Source organism: Pteronotus mesoamericanus, unplaced genomic scaffold (assembly GCF_021234165.1).
Source record: "Pteronotus mesoamericanus isolate MK-2021 breed Mesoamerican mustached bat unplaced genomic scaffold, CSHL_Meso_final contig_2, whole genome shotgun sequence".
NCBI classification, from domain to species: Eukaryota; Metazoa; Chordata; class Mammalia; order Chiroptera; family Mormoopidae; genus Pteronotus; species Pteronotus mesoamericanus.
In genome coordinates this window covers 28523021-28529020 of record NW_026555084.1, presented here as the reverse complement: position 1 = coordinate 28529020, position 6000 = coordinate 28523021, and positions in this window count along the sequence as shown.

The window sequence follows — 6000 nt, the reverse complement described above, 5'->3', positions numbered from 1 at the left end:
AAAATAATCAATTTGAATCTGATCAAGAGTCTAGATTTAATGACTCATTCACAGGAAGTGCAGGAGACAAAAGAGCTGTGCCATGCGTCCCAGCAGGCGTGCACTCAGCAAAATCCAGATTCTGAGAAACTTTATAAGGAAAACAAAATTCTCTTTTCAACAAATAAACTTCATTGGAAAAAAAAGAGATAAGGGAAACCACAGATTAAAAGAGACTCAAGAGACATATCAAATAACAGCAATTGGGTCCCCTTCAGACAAACATTTACATGCATCAGGGGAATTTGAACACTGCCTGGCTACTGGACGGTGCAAAAGACACATGGCTAACGCTTAGGTGCACCCTTACCTTTCCGCGATACATACCTAAATATTTACTGCTGATACGATGTCCGTGAGCTGCTTCGGAATAACCCGGGGCGCTAAGAAGTGACTAGGAGTGCAGACGGAGTAAGATTGGCCACGAACTGACAAGTATTGAAGCTGGTTGATGAACATAGGAGGGTTCATTATATTATCTTGTCTCCTTTTGTACGTGTTTGAAGTTTTCCATAACAAAAAGGTAAAAAAAAAAAAAAGTAAATTATCCTCTTACACATAGTCTCTTAGGAAGTTACTTTTATAGCATAGCTTCGGCAGTTACCAAGAGAAAGAAAAAGACGGGACATTCAGAAACAGTGCACCTAACCCAGGGGAGCAGGAAGGGGAGTTCTTGGGGGACAGCTGGGAGCTGGCAGCCGCCAGGACAGCCGTCTGGACAGACAGAGGGCTCATGGAGGGACCTGGGACTGGGGGGGCGGGGGGAACTCAATAGACTAGATGGTGTGACTGATGGCCCCGCAAACTCAGAGAACAACGGAGGAGCAGGAGGGGAGAGGGAGGAGGAGGAGGAGAAGAAGAAACAGGTACATTCCCAGTTAACCAAATAAACAAACAAACAAAAGAGGTGAGACATGCAGGGGGTCAAATATGAATCAAACGGAAACAGCACAGACATGAGCTGCAGCAAACACTGTTTTCCATGGTTATTAAAAAGTCAAAAACACTGTGTTTGCCTTTTAGAATCAACTTAGAAAGAAGGTACAGAAGATCTCACTGTGGTTAAGGGGAAGGCAAATGTCCTCAGACGGCGCCACGCGTGGGTCGCTGCGCAGGCCAGGAGCGGCCGGGTGTGACGGAGGACGGCCGGGCGCCCGCCCCCCTGTGCGCACCCTACGCGGGGAGGCCTGCCCAGGACGGAGGAAGCCAGAACGGAGGGTTTCCGCGTGGTTTCGGAGGCTTCCGAACAGGCCTGAGGAGGGACTAAAGAGTCTGGGGGTGGGAAAGGGAGACACAAGGTGACAGAGGTCAACCCAACCCTCACGTATTACTGTACTAGGGTGCTGAAGATTGGGACATCCAGAGACTTCGGTACAAGCGTAACACCGGGGGGACGGCGGTGCCGGCAGAGGCACCGAAGCCCGAGCCGGCCCCGGGCTCTGCGGGGAGGAAGCACCGAGGCAGACGTCAGGGCTCTCCCGCGTCCTATTATCAGCCCCTCGGGCGCTTTTTTTTTTTTTTTTTTTTTTTTTACCAAAAGCTGTATTATACGGGTCTTGGGAGCCATTCAAAATAGAGTTTCCGCACGCAGGCTGTGATACAATTAGATCTGCGCTCTGAACCGATCGCTGGCTGCACGTCAGCGTGCGGGGGAGGCGGTGGCCCCGGAGCCGGAGCGGGAAGGCCCGGGCTGGACGGCGGGAGGCTGCGAGGACCACGGCCCCCGCCCCCGCCCCCGCCCGGCTGGCGAGGAGGGCGGCCTGGCACAGCACGGGAGGCGGCTGGATGGATCCCAGAGGCTCTGAGGAGGGTGACGGAGCACCACGCCCGGTCCCCAGGTCTCTGCCAACTGGGTGGGTGAGGATCCGTCTCGTGAGCAGGAGGAAGAGGAAGGTTCGAGGAGATAACCAGTTCAGTTGGGACACGTTCAGTTTGAGTCATCAGGGATGCGTGTGGCCCTTAATAAGCCTGGCACCGAGCACCTCCTCCAACTTGTTTCTGGCCTTACTCACTCCCAGCCTCACTCCTGTTCTCTCGTGACCCCGAGCTTCCCCGCTCTTCTGCAAACACGCTGCGCGCACACGCTTGCTCGGGGCGAGAAGCCTTCCCTCCCTCCTCAGTCCGGGGCGTTGCTGCTCCTCGCTGCCCGCCCCCCCCCCCCCCCCCGCCCTCCGCCCTGGCCTGCCTCCCAGCGAGCCCGCAGAGCCTCGGGGAAGGGCTGCGTCCCCGGCCCCGCAGCGCATCTCCGGCTGCCCGGCGCACCCTGCCCCAGATCTCTGTGGGCATGGCTACCTTCCCTGCCAGGCGGCTGCGTTCCTGCGCAGGGATAGGAACCTATGGCTCTTTACACGGGAAGTCCGAAGATATGCCACCTTGTCCGTCAACTCTGTCCCCGTGGGGACGGCTACCTGGAATGCCATGCTGCGCATGGTCCCAGAGAGGTGCAGGCAGCGGTGGAGTGCGGGAAAAGCGAAAGTCTGTCGAAAGCCTGTCGTGGGGGGAGAAGGAGGCAGGGCCCGCAGTTCAGTGCCCTACTAATGACCTAACAGACAACACCCCCCACGCCCCGCTGCCCGTGCCCAGGCCGGGTGGCTCAGCAGGTTCAAACATTGTCTTGTGTACCAGAAAGTTGCGAGTTTGATTCCGGGTCAGGGCACAAACCTGGGTTGCAGGTTCTTCTATCCCAGGCCAGGGCGCCTCCAGAAGGAAACCGATCAATGTTTCTCTCCTTTCCTCCCACTCTAAAATAAGTAAACATAACCTCTGGTGGAGACAAAAAAAAAAGGAAGAAAGGATGAAACACCCCTCCCACGCAGAGTAAAAGTGCTGGGTGGGACTGCCATCTCCCTTAGAATGGGGAGCCTGCCCCTGGGTCTGCATAGCTCTGTACCCAGCGGGTTTTTTGCTCCCAAAATTTGGCCTACGCATCAGGACTCTGTACTGTGGAGCCATGCAGTCAGTGCTGGTTGAGACACGCCCTGGGTCTTCACAGCCCTGGGTCACCTGGGTCCTAGGACCTGAGGAAAGCCATTTGAGGGTGGGGTCTTCCAGTTCGGCGGGATTGGGACACATCCCCATTTCTTTCTAACATTCTGTGTTTGTTTCCTATATCTGCCTTAACAAATCACCCCACGCTGGGCGGCTTTAAGCAACAGAAACGCGCTCTCACAGTCCTGGAGGCCAGGCGCGAGGGGCCAGCAGACTGCACTGCACTCCCTCTCCAAGGCCCTGGGGAGAAGCCTTCCCTGCACTTCCAGCTTCTGGTGGCGCCAGGCGCTCCTCGGCTTCCGGGCTGCATGGCTCCAATCTCGGCCTCCATCTTCACGGGGCTTCTCCTTTCCCATGTCTTACTCTCTTCTGTATTTGATAAGGACACGCGTCATTGGATTTGGCACCTCCCTGGATAACGCAAGCTGTGTTTGCCTTGAGACCCTCCATTTAACTACATCTGCAAAGACCCTCTTTCCAGATAAGGTTGCACTCTCAGGTTCTGGGACAGACATATCTTTTGGGGGCCACCATTCAACCTACTACACCTTCTGGATGGAAAATGACCAATAGGATGTAGGATTTGTTAACTTTGAGACTTAAACAATTCCTCTTAATGGAGACATAAGCAACGTTCTTTAAAAATTTAGACTGAACAGTGGAAAAACTACGGTGAAGAAGCAGCAGGAAAAAACCCCAGCCCTGACCAACCACATTAGCATGATTGTTTTTGTCTTCGCCGTCATACACACACACAGAGGCTCTGAGCAGACTGTGGTCTTATTGTCTCTCCCCTGGGAAGTTTCTAAGGCCCAGTTTTGTTGAGCTCAGAGGACATTAGAACATTGTGACATTTTGACAAAATTTTCCACTTAAGAAAGAAAGGATCATTTTGCCCAGTAAATTCTGTCATGATTGTTAAAGATGAGAAAGATTGGAGAAGGAAGAAGAGAGGAAGGAACAGGGTGCCCCCAGAAAGAGCCACGCCGCAGCCTCCAGCCTCCTCCCACCGGGACGGAGCCCCCGGACAGTGTGTGTTGGGGAGACGGTGGGGAGGCGAGCCTTTCCTCTTGCCGAGCGAGCGCCACAGGCACCTCTGTGTTTTCGTTCCTTGCGCTCGCTGTAGACATTCTACCTGGAATCATGCCCTGCAGTGTTAGCACAGATGTTGTGCTGCTAACTATGCTACGCTCCCCGCCATTCAGTCAGCCTCTGGGAAGGTGATCAGAAGTTTACATTCAGAAAAGTCCAGAAAAGCTGCCCTCTCCATGGTCTCACTCCTGGCTTTTAAAACTCAAACTACGGCCCTGGCTCAGTGCTCCACTGGTTGGAGCGTCATCTACCAACAGGTAGCAGGTTGAATGCCCCGTCAGGACACATACCTAGATTGTAGGTTCGATCCCTGGCCAGGGCATGTACAGGAGGCCCTCAAGAAACATGATCAATTGATCGATGTTTGTCTCTCACATTGATGTTTCTCTTTCTCTAAAAATCAATGAACGTATCCTCGGGTAAGGATTAAAATTCTTGAACTATGTTAACCTATTGTAACATTCAAGTTGTTTACTGACTCAGATGAGAGGTATGTAGACAGAAAAGTCTGACCCCATTTTCTTTTCTTTTGGGGTGTGTGTGTGTGTGTGTGTGTGTGTTTGGTTTCTTTTTTTTTTTTTCTGATATCATTTTTAAAAAGAACAAATTGTTGTTGGTTCATTATCATCAGTGATTGTGCGAACACATTGCATAACTATTGAATAGTTATTGACAATGATACCCTGTGACCCCACTCTGAAAAAGAAAAATCAAAGCAATGCAAGTCATTATTCTGGGACAAATTGTTGCCCCTTCGTCACTATCAATATTTATTGAAAATTTAGAAATATATCCCAACTGATGAGGACACACCCCCTTGCTCTTGGGAGCGTGAGCCACCTTGGGGATGGGTACCTGGAAAGAGACCCACACCATCCTTGTTGTCACTTTAAACTGCCAGCGTTTCACTGGTGCTTAGTCAGGCAAGTCAAAGCAACACTTCCTGGGACGCTTCCCCACAGCCCAAAGCCTCCGCAGCAAAGCTCACTTTCCTGCCTCTTGCGTGTCGTTCAGTGTCACAGAGAATTGCTCAGAGCGCCGTTCCTAACACTGTTCCATGTCTACCTGGCTGATAGACTCAAAGCGGCAGGCGAGTGTATCTCCTGGGAACTAACCCTTTGGCAGCCTTCCACCTCCCACCTTCTACCTCATTCGGCTTCTCCAAGTAGACGTGGGCTCGACTCCTCCCCCAACACATTCCCTCAGGAGGGCGGGTCTCAATCAACACATGACTTTCAGTCTTTCAGTATAACTTAGCTTAAAGCTTTTATTTATTTTTTGAGAGATGGGAAGGGAGGGAGAAAGAGAGGGAGAGAAACATCGACTGGTTTCTCTTGAACACACCCTGACCAGGGACCGAACCCACAATCCAGGCATGTGCTCTGACCGGGAATCAAACCTGAGACCTTTCACGTTGCCAGACCATGCCCAACCAACTGAACCACCCCAGTCAGGTTTAAATTGTAATAGCTTAGCTTCAATTTTAGTTTGTGCTCTCTTTTAATGAGGTCTTCGAACCATTGAATAGGAAGCTGGAGAAGTTGCTATCTCACGGCTCTTTCTGCCTTTACCCGTGTTGCTAACCAGGAGGCAGGCTGAACACACGGGTATGCCTGTACCCGGGCTTCGGGAGGAGCTGAGCAAGTCCCACCTGCCTATCTATAAAGCCAGGTGCTGGTGGTGGCTCTGTACTTCCAGACACTCAGTGCCGCCATTTCCAAGGCCACCTGAACGGGTACCCACAACGGAATACAAGTCTAGCCTCCGGGTTCCTGATCTGTCCCCCGACCCACGCAGGGACTCCACTCTGCAATTACAGAAATGGTTCAAATAGCACTTTGCAGGCGTCTCAAACTAAGCTCTCCTACTGTAGACGCCGAC